This window comes from Lynx canadensis, chromosome B1 (genome assembly GCF_007474595.2).
Source record: "Lynx canadensis isolate LIC74 chromosome B1, mLynCan4.pri.v2, whole genome shotgun sequence".
Lineage (NCBI taxonomy): Eukaryota > Metazoa > Chordata > Mammalia > Carnivora > Felidae > Lynx > Lynx canadensis.
This window is the reverse complement of record NC_044306.2, coordinates 39659548-39682583: the sequence shown is the minus strand read 5'-3', so window position 1 is coordinate 39682583 and position 23036 is coordinate 39659548. Positions and strand designations below refer to the sequence as shown.

At 43.9% G+C, this 23036-nt stretch overlaps 1 protein-coding gene and 1 non-coding gene across 9 annotated transcripts in view; one reads left to right on the top strand and one right to left on the bottom strand.

Moving 5' to 3' along the window:
* The window catches only part of CSGALNACT1 (chondroitin sulfate N-acetylgalactosaminyltransferase 1), a 345395-nt gene that overhangs the window by 39388 nt on the left and 282971 nt on the right, over nucleotides 1-23036 (top strand). For 5 of the 8 annotated variants that reach the window (XM_030312503.1, XM_030312494.1, XM_030312493.1 and 2 more), the window contains exons 1-2: nucleotides 15016-15100; nucleotides 17440-17506. The exons of 2 other annotated variants lie outside the window; for them this stretch is intronic. The gene's annotated coding sequence lies outside the window, so the exon portion shown is untranslated. Of the gene's footprint in view, nucleotides 1-8881; nucleotides 9003-15015; nucleotides 15101-17439; nucleotides 17507-23036 lie in introns of those variants that run through there. One more of the 8 variants, XM_030312499.1, reaches the window with a different exon arrangement.
* On the bottom strand, nucleotides 18439-18511 carry TRNAE-CUC. The gene has a single exon. It is a non-coding gene; the product is annotated as a tRNA-Glu (tRNA).

Below are 23036 nucleotides of genomic sequence, written 5' to 3'. Positions count from 1 at the left end.
TCATTCTTCTTCTTGGCCTGAGAGGGTTTCATGGGGCCACACTTGCAGAGGGGGTAGGGGGTAGTTTGGAAAAAAGTCCTGTGGAATCAGAGCATAGCTTTGTATGGAGGCATCACGGGAGGCAATGTGGGCAAATTTAGGGATGGCTAAATGGTTTGGACTTTATCAGGTAAACAATGGCAAACTGTGAAGTGTTTTGGGGCAGGGAAGTAACATGATCAAAGCAGTGTTTTTGAAAATTGCTAAGTACTTGGGGCTCCTGGGTGGCTCAGTCAGTTAAGCATCTGACTTCCACTCAGGTCATGATTTCACGGTTTGAGGATTCGAACCCCATATCTGGCTCTGTGCTGACAGCTTGGAGCCTGGAGCCTGCTTTGGATTCTGTGTCTCCCTCTTTTCTCTGCCCCTCCTCCTCTGGTCACACTCTGTCTGTCTCTCTCTCTCTCAAAAATAAATAAACATTAAAAGAATTACTAAGTATTCATGATGGGAAAACATTGCCTATGATAATTATAAGTTCATATAAAATAAAAACAGTACACTGATGGCAAGAAAAAAGAAAAGAGAATGTGCTCAATTGGATTATTTTAAAAACACAGATGCATTTCTGGTGACCATGCATTTCTGAAGCATACGGATTGTACACATGGCACAGGAACTGTGTACACAGCACAGGAATTGTGCACGCAGCATAGGAACTGTGCACATTTGTTCCAGTTTCACTGTTTGGCTTTCACTTTGTCAACAGGAAAATGGATAAGAAATTAAAGCCTTTTATGTTCTGAACCTTTCAGGCATCATAAATGTGGACCGTTGGCACTGAGCCCTGCAGCTCCAGGGAGAGAGTTAGCTGAGGCTCATGATGCTCCAATCTCTGACTGGGTGGACAGGGCAGGGGCTGTTGTAGGGCTCCTGGGCCTTGGGGATATTGGTGCCTGCTACATAGCAGTGCCCGAGGCTAGATTAAGGAACCCTTTTGGGATTAAAGAGTGAGAAACTAGAAATGGTCTCTTGCCTTGAAGAAAATAGTCTACAGGAATATGGTATGGGTTTGTGGTTCCTGGGCAACCAAGGTGGGGTTGTGGCTAACTTGGTCCCGATCGAGAACTCAGGGAATTGGGTCCTGGGAACCAGGGCCTGCTAGCTGTTTGGTGTTATCCTAATCCCAAAACGACACAAAGAGGAACTTGAAGAGAATGTTTGCAGTAGTGGGACTGTTTTTTAAGGTATTGTGGTGGTGATTATAGAATTTGTTGCGTTTGTCAATATCCATATACTGTACACACAGAGTCTGGAGACCTGGCAGTGAACTCGTAGCCTTGAGACTTGAAAGGCCATTGTGCTGCCACATTGTCAGTAATCTCCTCTTACGTGCTCTCTGTCTCTGTGACCCCCTGGAACAATCCTTTGTTATATCGGCCATGGCAGCAGCCACACAGTAAATTTGTTGTACCTCGCTTCTGTCACACAAAGTAACTTTCCCTTGAACCTGTATTGAATGAGATACAATGGCAGCGGCTTCCTCCAAGGAAATTAAAGTTGCTCATTAGTGACTTAGTGCGCCTGGTGGGGTGACATGAGGAGGGGTAAAGGGAAGCTCAGTCCTACACAGACTTTCCCTGTGGTTGTGAGGCATGCTCGGTCCTCAGCGGCCACTCAACTGGTGGCCTATCCCTCCCACTTGCCTGCCAGGCACACACTCTGAGACCTGACGGTGAGGATGGATCCTGAGGGTTTGGACTAGATGCTGTGTTTCTTTCTTCTTCTTTTTTTAATGTCTATTTATTAAAAATTTTTTTTTTATGTTTTATTTTACATTTGAGAGACAAAGAGTGAGCGGGGCGGGGGGAGGGGGAGGGTTGCTGTGGGGAGAAGGAGACAGAATCCAAAGCAGGCTCCAGGCTCTGAGCTAATAGCACAGAGCCTGATGCGGGGCTTGAACTCACAAGTGAACTCATGACCTGAGCTGAAGTTGGATGCTTAACTGACTGAGCCACCCAGGTGCCCCTGTTTATTTATTTATTTTGAGAGAGAGAGAGAAAAAGAGAGCAAGTGAGCACATGTGAGCTGGAGAGGAGCAGAGACAGAGAGAGGGAGAGAGAGAATCCCAAACAGGCTCTGTGCTGTCAGTGCGGATCCTGACACGGGGCTCAAACTCATGAACCTCAAGATCATGCCGTGAGCCAGAATCAGGAGTGGAATGCTTAACTGACTGGGCCACTCAGGTGCCCCTACATGTTGTGTTTCTATAATGGCCTTTCTGAAAGGGTGTGGGCATTTCACCAGGCAGCTCCCAAGTCCCAACCCAAGGCCTTATGAACCTCCTTCTTTATGGTCACAAAAGTTTGTGTCAAGTGGCCTCCATGTTCACTGTGAACAGAAACCACTGTGCAGTTGGCCACACAGGTTGGCCAGGCCCAGTAGAGCTGGTGGGGCAGAGCCGGATGCTGGGAATAGCCTTTGGAGGATCCAGACTTGAATCTCAACTTTGCCACTTAGCAGTTATGTGACCTTCAGCAAGTTACTGAGCTTCAGTTCCCTCATGCCACAAATTTGGTTCATAATATAGATACCTTTTAAGTTATGAGGCTTAAATTAGAAAATGCAAAAGCATCAAGCACTGTGCTTGGGACTCAGTAACTAAGCTCATTCCATTCCTCTTCCCTGCCAAAAGCAGTTATTTCTTAGGATGATAATTATATACAAAACCCCCAACATCTGCATAGCACAGATACATATGTCTGTGAGTAAAAAGGTCATTCTTGGTGGAGTGAATAGGTTGAAAATGCAAAGAGGTATTTCATTTTCCAGTTGAAGATGCAGAGGGATGGAAAGATCTGGAAAGCACTTTGCTCTCAACCTTACAGTGAAAAAAAAAAACTGGACAAAGAGCAAGTTAACAACTGTTCTTGAGCCAAAGATAGTACTGAGGGTGCAAGATCCAGAACATAGAGAGAGGTGGGCGTTTGCAGGGAGGGATGAGACACAAGCACTAACGCACTGTGTGAGCTACTGAAGAGGAATTCAGCCAGGGTGACTGGAGAATGGTGCAGGCTGGCTGAGTGAGCACTGGCGAAAGTGAGGGAAGCCCTCGGGGTTGAAAACATGGGGGTGGGTGTTTGTACCCTCTTGCAAGTTTTTCTCCACGAACTATGCTAGTCACTCACAGAAAAGTTTGAGAAAGTCCAGGGAAAGTGTTCTCTGTGGAGCCGAACCAGGAGAAGAAACAGCAGCTGCTCTGAAAAGGGCAAGAAATTTTGCCTAGATTTCTTTTGTATCTCCTCTATAGAACAGAAGCTTTGTTTTGGGAGAGAGGCAACAAACACCATCATCTTTTGGGCACTGGTAAAATCTTTCTGTAGCTGGGGAAGAAAACAGGAAAAAAAAAAAAAAACCTCAACCCTGGTGGGGGAGGGGCAAGATTACAAGCTGGATTCAGGACTCTGAACTCAGGAGAGGGCAGGGTTACTGAGGGATGGGCAGGATCACCGAATAGGCCATCTTCCCCAAGATTCAGGGATATGGTACCTGCCTAACATTGGGGATAAATCAGAATAACAGAGGACACTCTCTATCCCCACTCCACCACCAGGGTAACAAGCATGAGGTAGTAACTAATTTGCAAGAGGCAGACTTTCTCTGTGGGCATGGTGAAAAGAAAAGATTGAAGGCCAAGGGTGCAGCAATCATTGGAAAACAAATAGACTGGCATTCAGGGTATAAAATAGACTGAGCACAGGGTATGACTAGCCTGTGGGTCACCGAGGATCACCACAGCAACAACAGACTTCTAAGCCAGCCCAGCTCCCGATTAGATTAGTGCAAACCCTGACACTCAAGGCCAGGCAGAAGGAAAGGCGTGCACATTTCCAGGCATTAAAAAAATATTTACCTTGCCTCTGCTCTCTTATCTAAGATGCCCAAACTTAAAAAAAAAAAAACAAAAAAAAAACAACAACTATGAGGCATATGAAAAGACAAAAGAAAGCCACAAAAACAAAAAACAGGAGACAAAGCAATCATTAGAATCAGACTGGATATGTCACGGATGTTGGAACTATCTGGCAGGGACTTTAAAATAACTATGATTAAATAGACTAACTGCTGTAATAGAAATGGTGGACAATGGGCAAGATCCTGTGGGGCAACAGAAATTACCCAAACTGAAGCACAAAGAGAAAAAAAGTAAAACCAACAACAGAACGAAACAAAAAGAACATCCAAGACCAGCGGGGTGGTATCAGACAATCAAACGTATACTTTATCGGATCACCAGAAGGAGACGGAAGATAGAGTGGGGAAGGCAAAAAATATTTGGAGAAATAATGGCTGAGAAGTTCGCAAAATTAGTGACACCAAATCACAGACCCAAGAAACTCAGATGATACCAGTCAGGATGAATATACCAAAACAAAACACACGTAGGCAAATAATACTCATACGTTTATCAACCAAAAAATAAAAATAAAAAATTAAAAAAAGGAGAAAATCCTAAAGGAGAAAATCCTAAAGGCAGCCAGAGAGAAAAGGACACATTACAGAGGAACCAAGATAAGAATTATCCCTGTTCAGAAACTATGCAAGTTAGAATATAATGAAGTGACATTTTTTAAAGTGCTAAAAGCAAAGAGCTGTCAACCCAGAATTCTATGCCTAGTGAAAATCTATTTCAGAAATGAAAGAGAATGAAAGATTTCCTCAAACAAAAGCTGGAAATTCATTGCCAGCTCATCAACGCTACATGAAATGTTAAAGAAAGGTCTTTAGGCAGTAGGATTATGATACCAGATAGAATTCTGGGTCTCTACAGAGAAATGAAGAACACTGGGTATGAAATAAATGAAGGTAATTGAATTGAAAAATTCAATTTTTCCTACTTTTAATTCTAAAAGAACATTGTTCAAAGCAAAATAGTTGCACTGTATTGTATATTTGTAACTTAAAAAAAAGTTTATTTATTTTGAGAGGGGGCTGGGGGGAAGGATAGAGGGAGAGAGGGAGAAACTGAAGCAGGCTCTGAGCTGCCAACACAGAGCCTAATGCGGGGTTTGAACTCACAAACCGTGAGATCGTGACCTGAGCCAAAACCGAGAGTTGTATGCCCAACTGAGTGAGCCACCCAGGTGTCCCCTAACCTACTTTTTAGAATGTATGACAACAATAGCACAGGTAATGAGACTGAGGAATTAGGACTCCACCACACATACCATGGTAAGGCCTTTACCCTTCATGTGGAGCAGTGTAATGGTGTTCGAAGGTAAGCTCTGACTGACTGAAGGTATAGGGCAGAACTGCCATAACAGAGGTCAGTACAAAGTACAGTGGTGACATGGGAAAGGAGCACCAAAATGATCTTGACCAAGAAAGGAAACAGGAAAGGAGCAGTCAGGGAGGTGAGTGGAGAACAGTGTGTTCTTCCAGGAGCCAGAAGAAGAGAGCATTTCATGTAGGGGGAAAGTGGATGTTCATGTGAAGCAATACAAAAATATTGTGGAAAGTGAAAACGATAGTGTCTGTAAGAGTCAGTGATCAGGCAGACTGACCAGCTGTCCTTCCATAACTGTTTCCATAGGCAGGTCAGGAGAGGTCATTGAATGAAAGGTTGAGTTGTGAATGGGCAGTGAGAGAGTGGAGGAATCTACCCTAGGCTTCTTTTAAATAGAAAAGATGGGAGGTCAGCCTGTGGGGATTGGGGAGAGGGAAAGTGGAATTGTAGGAAGTTATCTGTGGTTTACTCAGCAGACAATGGAGGTATGAAATAATTGGAGTAAAACATAGAAATGATGAATGGGAAGTCCTTGGATTCAAGTAATTAAAGCAAGGTAGCAGGTCTAGCCTGTGAAAGGAGAAACAGCTCCTTCATTTAAGGACAGGCTGCAGGGAAGTGAGGTAAAGCCAGAGAACCCTTTGGATGCAGAGGGGAGGATGCTGAGGTGAGCTCATTCTCAGCAAAGTAAAGTAGGGCATAGGTCTCCTGCAAGTTACAGAAAGTCATTTTGTGAATATCTTCTGTGGTTGCCTTTCACCACATCTTGTTTTTTTCCTCTTTCTTCCAATCCCCTATTGCATTAGTTTCTTAGGGCTGCCATAATAGAGTTACTACATAATGGGTGACTTAAAAAACAGAAATGTGTTGTCTCTATTCTGAAGGCTGAAAGTCAGAATCATGGTGTGGGCAGAGCCATGCTCCCTCTGAAACCTGTAAGAGAGAATCCTTCCTTGCCTATTCCCAGGTTCTGGTATTTTGCAAGTACTCCTTAGTGTTCCTTGGCTTGTAGCTGCATCTTTCAAATCTGACTATTGTCACATGGCGTTCTCCTGTGTGTCCCTATGTTCACATGGGTGTCTTCTTGTAAGGGTACCAGTTATATTGAACTAAGGGCCCACCCTGCTCCAGTATGACCTCATCGTATCTAATTGCAACAACCCTATTTCCAAATAAGGTCACATTCTGAGTAATGGAAGTTAGGACTTCAACATATCTTTTTGGGGGGCCACAATTCAACTCCTATATCTATTAAATCTTCATCCCTCTTTACAAAGTTTTCTTTGAGGAAATCCAACTCAGCATCTAGAATCCATTGAAATGCTACCTCTTACCTGAGGCCTTTCCTGAACTTCTTTCCCTACCCCTTTCTTTTGTGCTCCCCAAATCTCTTATGTGGTACAGTATGTGGCTTATTATCCCTCTCTGTTCAGTGTGGCTCACCTTCCTGAGAGCAGAAATTGTCCAATGGCTCTGTATACCCTCGACAGAGTCCAGTCCTTGTGAAATGGCTTAAAATCTCACAAACCAGCACAAACCGTTATTTGATAATTCAGCAATAAAGGAGAATCTGGGAATTCAGGATAAAGGAGCTATTTAGAGTAGACGGGTACTAATCAGGTGAGCTTTCCTGAAAGTGATGGGATTGGGCGTTGGGAGACAGGAGGAAGAGAGAACATTCTAGGCTGTTTATTGAAAATATTTTTTGTTGGAGGGGAAGATTGTGACTGTGTTTCCTTATAATGACATTTTTAAATGTTCTGCACAGGGTTCACCTAGTAGCTCTTATGGCAAACAGTCAGTTACCACAGCTGGGATGCTTCCTGTCAAACTCTGCCCTCTGCACAGTTTTGAAAATGCTGCCGGTGTTGCTATATGTGCATTTAGGGACCGCAGTGAGATGGTCACCTATCTTTAGTAAGGTAACAGAAATTGTCCGCGTGATTTTTTTCTTTCTTGGTACCATTTTGGTCCAGAAGGCAATTAAAAGAAATGCAGTGGTTGGTGCGTCTGTTTTTTGATGGTGGTGGTTGGAGTGCAGAGACTTGATGGAGAATAAGGAAGAGTTTTGTGGGCATGTCTTTAGGATGTGCTCAGTTTGGTAGTTTGGTAGAAGCACTCTGGGGCCACTTAGGCCCTTGGAGAACAAGCAGAATAAATCTTCAGAAATAGAGTGTTCATTGATAGAGGTAGGCGATGTGAATTACAACCATTACAACCATTCCTTGGTACCTAGTGCAGGCAGCTAAGATCTTCTTTGGCGCATCTGTACTCTTAGTGTTCCTATGTAGTTGGGCGGGGTACAAAGGAAGGAGTGTGAGTTTTGGAGTTGAATAGCCATGAGTTCCAACCTGGCCTCACCATTTTATTACTCCTGTGATCTTGGACACATAGCTTCCTCATTGGTAAACTGGAGATGATACCATATTTGGGATTCTTGAGAAAAATCAATGAAGTAAGATTTGAAAGTGGCTAGCCCACTCATGCCAGGCATGTCAAAGATGCCACATGCTGTTAGTTTACCCTTTCCTAGTTTTGAAGAGTGTGGGACATCCCAGCAAAGAGGCAGGAAATGGCCACCTGTGGGCAAGCCACGTGTCAGCTGGGAATAGAAATAAATTAGGGGACACTCAGTGTTCTTCTTTTTTAATTGCCTGAGATACATTGGGCAATTAAGCTTCTGAAAAATACTAATTCTTTTTTTAAAGCTTATTTATTTAATTTGACAGAGAGAGGGAGAGAGAATGGGGCAGAGGTTGAGAGAGGGGGAGAGAGAGAATCCCAAGCAGGCTCTGCACTGTCAGCATAGAGCCCATCACAGGGCTCAATCTCAAGAACTGTGAGATCATGACCTGAGCTGAAATCGAATCAGATGCTTAACTGACTGAGCCACCCAGGAGGTCCCCCCACCCCGCCGCAAAAACTAATTTTTAAGTGTAGTAACGTTGACTTAGCAATTTGTACTCTAGAAGCTTTCATATAAGTTTTATTTGTGCTGTCCCTTTATTTATTTATTTTTTAACTTTTTTTATTTTTTATTTTTTAACATTTACATCCAAATTAGTTAGCATATAGTGCAACAATGATTTCAGGAGTAGATTCCTTAGTGCCCCTTACCCATTTAGCACATCCCCCCTTCCACAACCCCTCCTGTAATCCTCAGTTTGTTTTCCATATTTATGAGTCTCTTCTGCTTTGTCCCCCTCCCTGTTTTTATATTATTTTTGCTTCCCTTCCTTTATGTTCATCTGTTTTGTCTCTTAAAGTCCTCATATGAGTGAAGTTATATGATTTTTGTCTTTCTCTGACTAATTTCACTTAGCATAATACCCTCCAGTTTCATCCACGTAGCTGCAAATGGCAAGATTTCATTCTTTTTGATTGCCGAGTAATACTCCACACCACATCTTCTTTATCCATTCATCCATCGATGGACATTTGGGCTCTTTCCATACTTTGGCTATTGTTGATAGTGCTGCTATAAACATGGGGGTGCATGTGTCCCTTCGAAATAGCACACCTGTATCCCTTGGGTAAATGCCTAGTAGTGCAATTGCTGGGTCATAGGGTAGTTCTATTTTCAGTTTTTTGAGGAACCTCCATAATGTTTTCCAGAATGGCTGCACCAGCTTGCATTCCCATGTGCTGTCCCTTTAAATAGATACTACAGTGTTGGAATACATTACTTCCTGCCATTCAGCATACAAGATTTGATCTACTATATTTCATCACCAAAGTGAGTCCTGTTAAAATTTATTGTTGAACTTGTTGGAATCTCTTCCTTTGTGTCTTTTTCTGCTTCCTCCCCGCCCCACCTTCCTGCAGGAGGGAAATGTTTTCCGCTGCTGTAAAATTGATTGATAAACATTTCAGGTTGAAAATAGCAGTTTTAAAACTTTCAGCTTCTGTCTTTTCTCCCTCCAGCACTGCTAAACTATCACTTTTGATGATTACTTACTTTTTATTGGGCCTGACTTGGCACAAGGACTATGAATTCTCCTTTAAAGACGTACAAGAGCCTAAAGTCAAATTGTCCTCCAAAATATATTTATATTGAAAGTGTAAATTAAGAAAAAAAAAGAATATGTAAAGATTGACCCGAAATCTCTGAGGTAGCAGCAGGGTTCTGGTGGGGTGGTGAACCACAGAGTCCATCTTCCTTGGAGAATATGGTGACTGTCTAATTAATCCTTCTTTCTGGGGTACTTTTAGAAGAAATGTCAGAGGGGAGATTGAGGGGTAATTCCATTGAATAACAGGGGAGAATGTGAACTAGACAGTCTACTAGGCGATTCACAGCTCTCGAGCATTAATATAAAAGGAGCACAGATGCTGGTGAAGAATTCAGGAGCACGGCCTCCGAAACTGGCAAACCGTAAGGAAGAAATAATTACAGGGTTTCAGCCCAATTTCACGCATTATACAAGAAGTGTTAAATGAAGAAGTTTTACCCTTTAAACATGCTCTCTTTTCTTTTTTCATACAGAAAAGTACAGGCAGTAATAGCAGGAGCATTCATGGACCACTCCCTAGAATTAATGAAGAGTTTTAACGTTGTGCCATGTTTGCCTCAGTGCTTCTGAAATGGAAGAAATAAAGTATTCCTGATAAAGGTGTTCTTTGTTCTCCCGCCTCCCTCCCGGGAGGAGACCACTACGGTGACTTTGGTGTGCTTCTTGTCACCAAACCCACAGTCGTTATGATTATCTACTTCTTTTACAGGAACCGTCCTTTTACAGGTGATTTTACCGCCTTATGACATGTGCCGTAAAATAGGCCAGATGACAGCAGCAACCTTGCCCGACTGTCTCTCGGCTGGTCATTATTTCTCGACATCTGGATTATAGACCCTGTTCACTCCCCATCCATTGTCATGCTGTGTTAATTTTTAATTATGCATTTTATGGGATGACAGAGATAATTACAATTAATTTATGCCTTCTTTTTGGTATTTTTTAAAAACACTTTAACTCAGAAGTCGCAGATAATTTATAGGGATAGGGATTAAGCCGATTTACTAGCAACGTTTTCCTGGAAGTATTCCTTCAGGAGGAAAAGTCAAACCTCCAGGGAGTAAATACTTCACACACATAGTCTTGCCTGCTTCCAGGCTGTGAAGTGAAAATAAAAAGTAATTAGTCATTTCCACCTACTGTGGACATGTGCTCCAACCTGGCCTTCACCTGTGTGTTTGGTGTAATTGCTGACAGGAACAAAGGTTTGGAAGTGGCCTTTAAAAGAGGAAGGCCTCAATCCCCAAGTGCCCTAGGACTCTTTACTGAGCCTCATCTGCCAGCTTATCCTGTGTGGGTCTCAACTTGGAATGTGCTTCAGAAACATCTGGGGAGCCTGGCAAACTCCCCATGCCCAGGCTGCACCAGGGCAATCCTATTCGAGTCTGGGAGCAGACTCCAACATCAGGGGCTCCTACGGCTCTCCTGGGGATTTCACTGCTTGCCAAGTTGAGAAGCACTTTGTTAAAGCATGCAGCCATCCTGGCCTTCTTCTAGGCCCTTGAACTTGCCAAGGGCTTCCTGGCCCCTGGAGAACTTGCTATTCCCTGTACTGGAACCACTTTATTCCCTTACATTAAATTATACTTCTTCAGGTGAGCCTTCCTTGACCAGCACATCCAAAATAGTTCCCCCATCCACCAGCAGCTAGACTGAAGCATTGTACCCTATTTTTTCCTTCTTAGCACCACATTGAAATTGTCTGTTAATTTGTTCACTTGCTTATTGTCTCCCCTTCCCCAACTAGAATATAACCCCCTTGACGCCAGGACCTTGCTTTCTTGTTTATCACTGTATTCCTGATGCCCAGCTTGGTGCCTGGCATAATACATACGTATAAAATATTTGTTAAATGAGAATGAATTCTTTTTTTTTTTAATATATGAAATTTATTGTCAAATTGGTTTCCATACAACACCCAGTGCTCATCCCAAAAGGTGCCCTCCTCAATACCCATCACCCACCCCCCCTTCCTCCCACCCCCCATCAACCCTCAGTTTGTTCTCAGTTTTTAAGAGTCTCTTATGCTTTGGCTCTCTCCCACTCTAACCTCTTTTTTTTTTCCTTCCCCTCCCCCATGGGTTTCTGTTAAGTTTCTCAGGATCCACATAAGAGTGAACACATATGGTATCTGTCTTTCTCTGTATGGCTTATTTCACTTAGCATCACACTCTCCAGTTCCATCCACGTTGCTACAAAGGGCCATATTTCGTTCTTTCTCATTGCCATGTAGTACTCCATTGTGTATATAAACCACAATTTCTTTATCCATTCATCAGTTGATGGACATTTAGGCTCTTTCCATAATTTGGCTATTGTTGAGAGTGCTGCTATAAACATTGGGGTACAAGTGCTCCTATGCATCAGTACTCCTGTATCCCTTGGGTAAATTCCTAGCAGTGCTATTGCTGGGTCATAGGGTAGGTCTATTTTTAATTTTCCGAGGAACCTCCACACTGTTTTCCAGAGTGGCTGCACCAATTTGCATAAATGAGAATGAATTCTAATATCAATAGGCATCAATGGACTACTGGGCATAACTTTAAGTTCTCTTTCTAATATCTAAAGAAGGGTTAATTTCTTTTCTGAAAAGATGTTCCTGTCTTGTTATAAGCATTTAATCAGAATGTAGGGCAACGTATCCTTTAATCTAGCTTTTGCCCTGTTTTCTGATCTTGCCCTCAATATCTCCTAACAACAACAACAACAACAACAACAACAACAACAACACAGACACAAACATGTATACAATAATAATCAGCTTACGGGGACTTCACATACTTTATCTGATGTCATCCCTTTCTGTGGGATGGACATGATTAAGCACAAATGATGAAACAGGCATAGAGCAGTAAAACACCATGTCTAAGTCCACACATGTATAAGAGACAGAACTGGGATATAAATGTTGGGTGTCGTATATTGGGACACCATGAGAAGAATGTGTGGACATTAGACCTCTCCAGGGTTAGGGGGCACTTGCCACCCCTCCATGTAATGTTGATGGCTGTGCCCTCTCCCCCTGAACTTCTGTGCTTTTTTTGGTTTAAAAACTCATACGGAATGAATAGGATAGTGAGTACAATTGGAGAAAGGATGGAGAGGTAAGGAGGAGGAAGTCTTTCTCACCTCTTGCCTTTCATATGGCACCCTCTTTTTGGGTGCAGTGCTGAGTCTTTGGCTCAAATGTAGTTGAGTACCTTTACTACAATAGGTTTGTGCACGCCTTGTGGATGTGACTTTCCTAACTTACCATGAACACTGGGTAGCATGTTTTGTAGGTGAAGAACTGAAGTGGCTTGGCTCTATTTCACTTGATTGGCTTGTAAAGGAAACCCGTCCTCCTCAGTGTATTCCTGGGAATGCCTTAATCATGGGAGACCACAAGTTTTAGGAAAAGATCCTAAAATCTGGAGTGGTCATTAATCAGTGGGTCAGATTCAAAGATGCTGACTAATAGCGATGAAAATATGTCCCCTTGCCAGGACTCCCTTGTGATAGATGCACTTGCACCCTCGTGATGATGGGTGCTGAATTTACCAGTATGCTTCACAACTTAGATGTATGCGCTACAGGTATTCCTTTGCAGGTGGGAATTATTGCATTATTCTGACATTAAAACGTAAACAAAACAAGGTAATGTGATCAGCTACTTTGACCTCAGTACCAGACTGAAGGGCTTCCTTCACCCCAATGACTCTTTAAATAAAAACGGTCTCCATCTCTGATACTGTGTTACTTCTAGGCAGTGCTGGTAGAGGCATTATCATTCTTCCTGAGGCTGACCTATCCCACTCGAATGTCCTTATCTTAAATCGCACAGCTTTAAATGAAATAATTGGTAAACAGGTTGGTGACTGAGGTGTTATTGAGCCCCTCAGTTCCCAGGGCTATTAATGGGGAGTTAAATGTTGTAACTGGTTAATGCTTAATTGTACTGTGCCTTTGGACACAGAACTGCTTGATTTATTTGTCAACCAAGTGGGAATTTCCTGGGTTTTGTACCAGTATTTCCATCCACACTGTTGATGTGCTCAAATCCTATTTCACCTCATGCTGCTTTTTTTCTTGAGCTGCCTTCTGGATTTCTCTGACTTGGGTGACTTTGGTCGGTAGGTCAGAAAGGCCGTAGCCTCATGTTGGCTGGACCAGTCAGAGCTTCCCTTGGGCCCCCCTCCTGCCCCTTTCTATACAGCCTTACGGTTACAGTTTCCCCTTTGTGAAGTATTTTTAGCTTGAGGACGGTCTGTTGTGTTGATTTTGCTCTGATAAGGGAAGTGAGGGCCCACAGCACAAGGCCAGTGCCTGGAGTCACATCCTGGGGGGACCCTGACCTTTAGAGGCATCTGTGGCACAGGAGCGACAGACATTTATTACCATTATTTACTCTTTCCCCATCAAAATGATTCCTCTTCTTCCTTCGTGGTCAGAGACAAAAAAGAGATTCTTCTGGATGTTTTGTGGACTTCAGGCTGGGAAAAGGCACTCCTTTAAACCTGATTCAGTGTATTCCAGTGTCTGATTTTAGCACTGGCATTTTTCACATTCTTGATTGCCTGCACGACAGTGGCCTGACTGCTCCCGGAGGTGACCATCAGTCTCCACTGCGGTTTTCCTTTTAGGAAGTAATGTTTCCTTTGAGGATGTTGAGGAAATTCTGTTCCCCACAACATAGATATGGGTGGAGCTGGGCTTGGGTTCACACACCACAGGGACAATGACCCTCTGCTGTTTTGTGAAATCCTCTTTGAGCTGGAAATAGAATTTTCCTTAATTTAAATGAGTTAAATGTTAAATTGGGGAGGGTTGGTGGGTTCACTGACAAAGGAAAGGGTATGAACCACTCTCTTCCATGCTGTGGCTTCCTCTGTAAGGGCCGTGTGTGATTGCAGGGTGGGGAGACTTTAGAAATCTATTTTTAAATAGATTTTTAAAGAGAGTATTAGTGGTGCTTTGGAAAAGCTCATCTAACCCCCTATGTAACAGGGGTCCAAGAGTGACTCAGATGCCCTGTTACTCTTCTTGTCTCCTCTTTGGCAGCACTTTCATTGATTGCCTTGTTTTTCCAGGCAGGGGTGGGGGAGGCAGTGGCAGAGGAAGGGAGCCGGAGAAGAGTGTGGGGATGGCCAAGTGATTTGCCTAATTAACCAGTAAGTGTGGCTGATTTGGGGGACTCTTATTCTTTCATTCCTTCAAGCCTTTTAGAACATCTGGCATGTGCAGGGTAGAGTGTTAGTCTTCCTGGAGGCTGGAAGAGCGGATGGCTGCTTGTTGGGAGGATGGAGCAGCCAGGTCACCACACGCTGCATGCGAGGCCTCTGAGAGCTAGGTGTCAGGTGAGCGAAGAAGAGCCAGTGTCTCCCCGGGAATGGGCACTTGCTCAGAGAACACTGATAGGTGTAGCTTACCTGGAGGAAAACTAAAATTAGCCATACTGCGTAGCTCAAGGTTTGGATATTGTGCAGGACTTTGTTTAGAATATGTTTTTAAGTGAATGAATCTGGTAACTTTGTATCAACCAGTGAGACTTGCAAGCCAGAAGACGATTCCTTGTATTTGACTAAACTTTGTTTTCCCATGTGAGATACTACATGGCCTGGCCGATAGTAATCAGTCCTCCAGTTACTTGAGTCTCTTAGGAGAAGTAAGCCCCTTCTTGTGATGTAACAACCTTGAGCAAGTTCCCTTCTGAGTTTCCCTGACTAGGATGATTTTGGTCAGTGGATTAGAAGGGCAGCAGCCTCGTGTTGGCTGGACCCCTCAAGCTGGTCAGAGCGGTTCTGCAGCCTTCTCCTACCCCTTTCTACATATCCTTAGGGGTGTAAGTATCCCTTTGGGAACTATTCTTAGCCTGAAGACTGTTCATGGTGTTGATTTTGATCAGATAAGATAAGGAGGGAAGTTAGAGCACACCAGGAAGGGGGCTGAGGAGGGTGTGTGTTGGAGGGGAGGGATCCCAGTCCTTGGCTCTGGTCTAAGAGTGGGGCTGTTGCAGGGCTGGGCTATATTTACTCTCTTTAGTGGAGACCTGTGAAAAACCTAGAGAAAACCCAGTGCTTTTCCTCCTAGACCAGACCCATGACAGCTTGGTGCTTGTCAGGTAGGAGCCATTAATATGGCACGTGAGGCTTTGATTTGGGGCTTGAGGATTTGGTATGATGGGGACACATGGGGCTTGGGGAGGAGTGAGAGAGGATGTGCATCCAGGAAGGCTAGACAGTATATAACAAGGTTCAGGATGGGAAAACCTAGGTGAATACAGGGCACAACCAGTGGCTCAATTGGGAGGGTTTGGAGTGTGAAGGGGAGAGGTGGGAAGGTGGGAAAGTTGCCAAGAGCATATACGGACTAAGGCGTTTGGACTTTATTCAGGTAACAGAGGTCATTGAAGACTTCGGTGAAGGGTGTGATGTGATCAAATCTCCATTTTTGGGAGATTCATCTTGTAATGGTGGATGGTGGACAGGAAGGCTTTCTTTTTTTTTTTTTTTTTTAAATTTTTTTTTTCAACGTTTATTTATTTTTGGGACAGAGAGAGAGAGAGCATGAACGGGGGAGGGGCAGAGAGAGAGGGAGACACAGAATCGGAAGCAGGCTCCAGGCTCTGAGCCATCAGCCCAGAGCCCGATGCGGGGCTCGAACTCACGGACCGCGAGATCGTGACCTGGCTGAAGTCGGACGCTTAACCGACTGCGCCACCCAGGCGCCCCCAGGAAGGCTTTCTATCAGAGACTATGGTAATGGTCTAAACAGTATTTATGGTAACACGTAAAACAGCTGTGAAGCTAGTCAGATGTTTTGCCAGAGCTATAAGAATCTCAGGTCCTACAGAAAATAATTTCTCAAATAGAAGAGTGATTTAGGGATGACATATCATAAGAATTTTCATTAATGAATTGACAAAGCTTTAAGATTAGTGTGTCTGTGGAGATTGGTATGTGTGTGTATATTAGTTTGTTATGTTTGATATTGTCTTGAAGTTAAACACATGTACTCTGGAACCAGACTGCCTGGATTTAACAATGATTTTTTTTAATGTTCTTTTTAAAATTTATTTTTTAGAGACAAAGAGAGACAGGGTGTGAGTGGGGCAGGGGCCGAGAGAGGGAGACACAGAATCCGAAGCAGGCTCCAGGCTCTAGGCTCTGAGCTGTCAGCATAGAACCAGATGTGGGGCTCAAACTCACGAACCATGAGATCATGACTTGAGCTGAAGTCAGATGCTTAACTGACTGAGCCACCCAGGTGCCTCCAGACTGCCTGGATTTAAAGCCCAGCCTCAGCATTTATAGCCGTGAGACCTTAGGTAAATTACCTAACCTTTCTGTGCCTCAGTGCTTGCCACCTAGGATGCGCTTCATAAGGGTTAATGTCATTGTCATCATCATCATCATCATCCTTATCATTAGAATCATTCATTTTTGAGAGAGCAAGAGCACATGTGCACTGGGGAGGGGCAGAGAGAGAGGGAGACAGAGGATCTGAAGCCCGCTCAGCGGTGTTGACAGCAGAGAGCCCAATAGCACCATTCATTTCTAACACAGAGATTCATTTCTAACATCATTCATTACTTCACAAAGATAGGATCTTTTCAGTGTCCTAAGTTTACCTGTTTAAGAATAGCATTTGGCTGAGAGTACAGACCCCTCTGCCACCACTGCATGATTTTAAACTCTAAAGGGCTTATTTTCTTTTTTTTTTTTTTTTTTTTTAAATTTTTTTTCAACGTTTATTTTTATTTTTGGGACAGAGAGAGACAGAGCATGAACGGGGGAGGGGCAGAGAGAGAGGGAGACACAGAATCGGAAACAGGCTCCAGGCTCTGAGCCATCAGCCCAGAGCCCGACGCGGGGCTCGAACTCCCGGACCGCGAGATCGTGACCTGGCTGAAGTCGGACGCTTAACCGACTGCGCCACCCAGGCGCCCCAGGGCTTATTTTCTTAATAAGAAGACTGGAGGTAGAGTTGTTCTCACTGCCTTGGTGACTTAAGGATGTCAGGGTAACTGAGATTCTCTTGGTCTCATTTCTTCATTGGCTCAAGAAGGCTGCTGCAGCTCCAGCCATGAAGTCTGTCAGACTGAAGGAAAAAAGAATGAAGGGTAGAAGACCAAAAGGGTAACTGCCAGTTGAATAAGCTCTCTTTACAATTCTTTTCTAGAAACCCAGCCTAAGGACTTCCATTGATACCTTACTGGCCATCTCTGTCTTCCAGGGATGTGGAAAAGGTAATTTTCTCTGGGCATTTTGCCCCCCTCAAGAATACAGGTGTTCTGTTTCAAAGGAAAAAAAGAGAAGGATGGGTACTGTATGGGCACTAGCAGTCTTTGCCACAGTGGGAGCCACTTCAGGAAAGCTACCTCAAGGCCTTCAATGAATTTTGCCTATTTCTAAATTAGCAATTGGATTGCCTTCTCCCAGATTGACAGCTACTGGTAGTATAATCATTGACATTTTTAGCGTGTATTCAGCTTTTGCCATTAGCAAATTTGTTCAAGAAAGAAAAAACGATTACAGAAAGATATGGGAACATAAAATGTTTTAAACTCAATTGTCGGTATAGGTGTCGGGGTTGGGGGGGTGTCTTAGTTTATACCTAAAGATACATTCTGTGTATCACATAATAGATACTCCCTGAGGTGAGGTAGTGAGGTGCCCAAGAAGTTCCTTTTTTTTAAAGATTAATACTTCATTCCAATGTATATACCACATTTTGTTTATCTACTCATTGTTGATAGACAGTTGGGTTGCTTCCAACTTTTGGCTATTACAAATAATGCTACTATGGAGTGGCTGGGTGGCTCAGTCGGTTAAGCGTCTGACTCTTGACTTGGGCTCAGGTCATGATCTCACGGTTCCCACGTGGGTTCGAGCCCTGCATTGGGCTCTGCACTAACAGTGCCGAGCCTGCTTGGGATTCTGTCTCCCTCTCTCTCTGCCCCTCCCCCGCTTGCTCTCTCTATCTCTCTCTCAAAATAAATAAAAGTAAACAAAAAAACCCCAACTAATGCTACTGTGAATGTGAGCATACGAATATTTCTTTGAGACTGTGCTTTCAATTCTTTTGGGTATATATCTAAAAGTGGAATTACTGGATCATTTAAAAACTATTATTATTATTATTATTATTATTATTATTATTATTTTTAAATAGACTCCACACCCAACGTGGGGCTTGAACCCACAACCCCGAGATTGAGAGTCACATGCTCTACTGACTGAGCCAGCCAGGCACTCTGCGTATGATAATTTTTAAACAATTTTTTGAGGAACAGCCATGCCATTTTCCACAGCAGCTGCATCATTTTACATTCCCAGAAGCAATGCACAAAAATTCCAGTTTCTCCACATCCTCGCCAACATGTATTGTTTCCTGGTTTTCGTTTGTTTGTTTTTGTTTGTTTTCTGTTTTTTTTGGATAGTAGCCATCCTAATAGGTGTGAGGTACTTAAGTTTTAAATCAGTACCAAGAGTGCCTCCAGACTGACCTCTTCCGGAATCACTGCTCCTTTGCCCATCCTTGTTCCTCTTTGGGCAAGTTACTTAGCCTGTGAGCCTGTTTCATTTTCTGTACAATGTAAATGTCTCTATGGAAGGGTTGTATGGATGTTGTTAAGATTATGCCCTATGCTGTGTGCCCATTCCAGTATTTTTATTGCCCTGGAAAAGCTAAAAGCATTACCAAAGGTACATGTTTATTAATATTACCATTGTACCTCGCTGTAGTTTTTTTTCCTACATCCTAACCAAAAACGCAATGTTTCCAAAGTAGAGAGAGTATTGGTCTTCGAACCAGGAGGCGTGGAATTGAATTCCAGCTTTCCCACTTTTTAGTTGAGGGAACTAGGACAAATATCTGGGTCTTATTTTCTTTATCTGTGAGAAATGGCATGACAGTGGGCACCTCATGGGACTGTTCTTTTACAACTACCTCTTCCTGCCTCCCCTCAACAGCTTACAGGTTTTTCCCCCCAACTTTATTGAATTTTATCGACATGTAACACATGTGAGTTTAAGGCGTACAATGTGGTAATTTGACACACATATCTACTGCAAAATGATTACCACGATAAGGTTGGCTAACACCTCCATCCCCTGAGATACTTTTTACATGTGTGGTCATAACATTTAAGATCTACTTTCATAACAACTTTCAAGTATATAATACAGCATTGTTTTTAATGTTTATTTAGTTTTGAGAGAGGGAGAGAGAGAGAAATAGGGAGAGAGAGAATGTGCATGGTAGAGGGGCTGAGAGTGAGGGAGACAGAGGATCTGAGGCGGGTGCTGCGCTGACAACAGAGAGCCCAATGGGGCTTGAACTCACGAACTGTGAGATCATGACCTGAGCCAAAGGTGGATGCTTAACCAACTGAGCCACCCAGGTGCCCCCATAATACAGTATGCTGCACATTAGATCCCCGGAATTTATTCACTGTGTGGCTGGGAATTTGTCCTCTTTGAGCAATGTCTCCCTGTTGCACGTACCCTCTAGCCTAGGAAACGCCATTCTACTCTCTGTCCCTGTGAGTTCACCTCTTTTAGATTCCACATGTGAGAATGTAAGGTATTTGTCTTTCTCTGTCTGGCTTATCTCATTTTAGCAGAGGGCCCTCAAGGTCCATCCGTGTTGTCACAAATGGCAGGATTTCCTTCTTTTTTAATGGCTGAATGATATATTCCATTGTATTTATGTACCATGCCTTCTCTATCATTCATCTGTCGATGGTCACTTTCTGTGCCTTGGCTACTGTAAGTAATGCTTCAGTGAACCTGGAGGGGCAGGTATCTCTTTGAGATAGTGTTCTCATTTCCTTGGGATACAGTCAGTCACAAGTGGGATTCTAAGAGCCTAAATTTTGCTACCACCTTATAACTTCCCAGTCACTATTCACCTGTTGAAGTTCAAGCTTTCCTACAAGCTGCTCTGACCCTTCTCACTGTGAATCTGATTGTCAGGTCAGAGATGTGCTGGCCTCCATCTTCCTCGAATTTTTTTTTTTTTTTTTTTTTGCCAGATCTGACATCCATACTTGACTACTTTATTCTTGACCTTCCTTTTTGGTTCCTGGGACACCACTTCCCTTTGATTTTCCTTTCCCTTTAGATAGTTCTTTCTCAGGGCACCTGGGTGGCTCAGTCTGTTATGCGTCTGACTCTTGGTCTCGGTTCAGGTCATGATCTTGTGAGATCTTGTGAGTCTGAGCCCTGCATCGGGCTCTGTGCTGTCGGTGCAGAGCCTGCTTGGGATTCTCTCTCTCTCCTCTCTCTCCCTGCCTCTCCCCTGCTTATACCTTCTTTCTGTCAAAATATATGAATAAACTTAAAAAAATTTAGATAGTTCTCTCTCAATATCCTATTTCTCTCTTTTGAGTTCTCTTTAGTCTCTCCAGGTGGGGTGTCACCCTTCACATATATTCTGATGACCCTTGAATCTGTATTTCCAGACCTACTTTTCTGAACTCCAGACTCCAGGTTACAGCTCCCTCCTGAGCTCCTTAAAGTCAGCACATCCCAAAGTGAGCTCATTCCCCATTGCGCTACTCAGCCCCAGCAAGGTCCCCCAAACAGCTGGGCCCACCCTGTGGTGCTGGCTAGTGCTGGGTTCCCAGGAGCTCCGGTGCCCCTCCCTCTCTGATGCCACACCCCTCACCCCCTGCTGCCCTTGGCCCAGTCTCCACATTTTCCTGACCGTCACTCTTGCTCTTCCTTCCGTTCCACTTCTGCCCTTCCCTGGTACTTGATGCCTAGCTGTCTTGCAGGGAGATGGCCCGACCTCCCCCAGGGCTGATCTGGCTCACCATTCTGTCTGGACACCCTCCCTGCCATTACTATTCCTCTGCCTGAACTCCCACCTGTTCACCTTATACCAAGACCAGAGATCTGGGTGTCATTCTGGACTCCTCCTCATTCCTCTCCCTTGGGACCCACAGCTGAGTGTCACTAAGACTGAAAGTACTGCTTGGCTCCCAAGTGTTCCCTCCATGCCTTCACCACCAGTTTTCTTTTTGGGGCCACGATCATCTCTCCTTGTTGCTGTTGCTTCAGCCTCATGTTTACTTGCTTTGTCCCATTCTGCCCCCCCCCCCTTTTTTTTTAAATTAAAACATTTTTTAAATGTTCATTTATTTTTGAGAGAGAGAGAGAGCATGCAAGTTGGGGGGAGGAGTGCAGAGAGAGAGGGAGACACAGAATCTCAAGCAGGGCCAGGCTTGGAGCTGTCAGCACAGAGCTCGAAGTGGGGCTTGAACCCACGGACCTTGAGATCATGACCTGAGCCGAAGTCAGTTGCTCAACCGACTGAGCCACCCAGGCGCCCCTCTCTGTCCCCATCCTTGCCTCTTCCTGGCCATCCTCCACCCTGCTGTTAGATCCTATAATGCTGATGCTCTGAGCTGCTTAAAACTTGCACATCCCCTTGGTGTGGGATCAAGGACCAATTCCTATGAATGGCACACATGAGCCCTCTGTGATCTGTTCTCGCCATATTCATCTCCTGCCTCAACCCCTGCACTTCTGAGCTACAGCAAACCACTCAGGATTGCTTCTCATATTTGTATTCATTTGCACACACTGCCTTCTGCTTGGAAGGCTCTCTCTACCTTGTCTTCCTGGGAAATTCCTACTCATCATTTAAGATTCAGCTCCATTATAGTCCTCTCTGTCATAATGAGAGCAGCTAACATTTGCATGTGCTTCCTGTGTGCCAGTCACTGCTCTAAATGGTCTACATGCACTCGTGGGGTCCTCACAACAACCCTCTTGTGGTACCTGTAGGGTAGGCACCATTATGATCATCTTCATTTTACAGTTGGGAAACAGAGGCAGAGAGAGGTTAAATGTCCTGTGCAAGTCACACAGCTAGCAAATGGGAGGCTGGGACCTGAAGGCAGGCAGTCTCATTTTAGGCTTTGGGCTCTTAACCCCTGGAGCAGCCCTGGCTATGTTAGGCAGAGGCGGCCACTCCCTCCTTGTGCTAGCCGGCCCTCGCCTGACCCAAATACATCCCTGTTGTGGCATTTAGTATACTCTCTTCCAGTACACAGTGAGCCCCTTGGGGGTAGCATGCTTAGATCCTGGTGTGGGGACCCTGACTTGCCCATTTAGATACCCTCATTGCCTAGTGGTACATACTCATCAGAATTCTTTTGAAGAATAACTGAGGGAATATACTGAATATTAGTTGAATGCATGATCAGTGAAAACCTTTGTAAGGTGGAAAACAAGGATTGGCCAGTTTGGGGCAAATCTGGCTTCCTGCCTGATTTTGCACTGCCCACAAGCTAAGAGTGGTTTTAATAGATAAATATTTGTGATCGATCTGATGAGAGGGAACACTAATTCTAAACCTCAATTAAGTGAAATGTTATCCTTCTCAAAAGAATCCTGTTTTTCTTCGTTTGATCTATGTTATTTTCAATTGCTGTTACTATCTTTTGAATTTTGTCAATAACAAATTTGAGGAAATGTGTGTATTCTCTTATTATGTAAGTAAGTACCCGCAGAGTATCCTCAGTTGTGCCCCTCAGTTCACAAACCCTAAAATATTTACTCTTCGGCTTTTTCTAGAAGAGTTTGACCCCTGCTCAAAGTGCTATTTAAATAACAGTAACACTGTTATCGTTATATTATGACAGGGGGATTAAAAAATGTAAAATGTTTGGGGCACCTGGGTGGCTTAGTGGGTTAAGCGTCTGACTTCAGTTCAGACCATGATCTCATGGTTAGTGGGTTTGAGCTCTGCATCTGACTCACTGC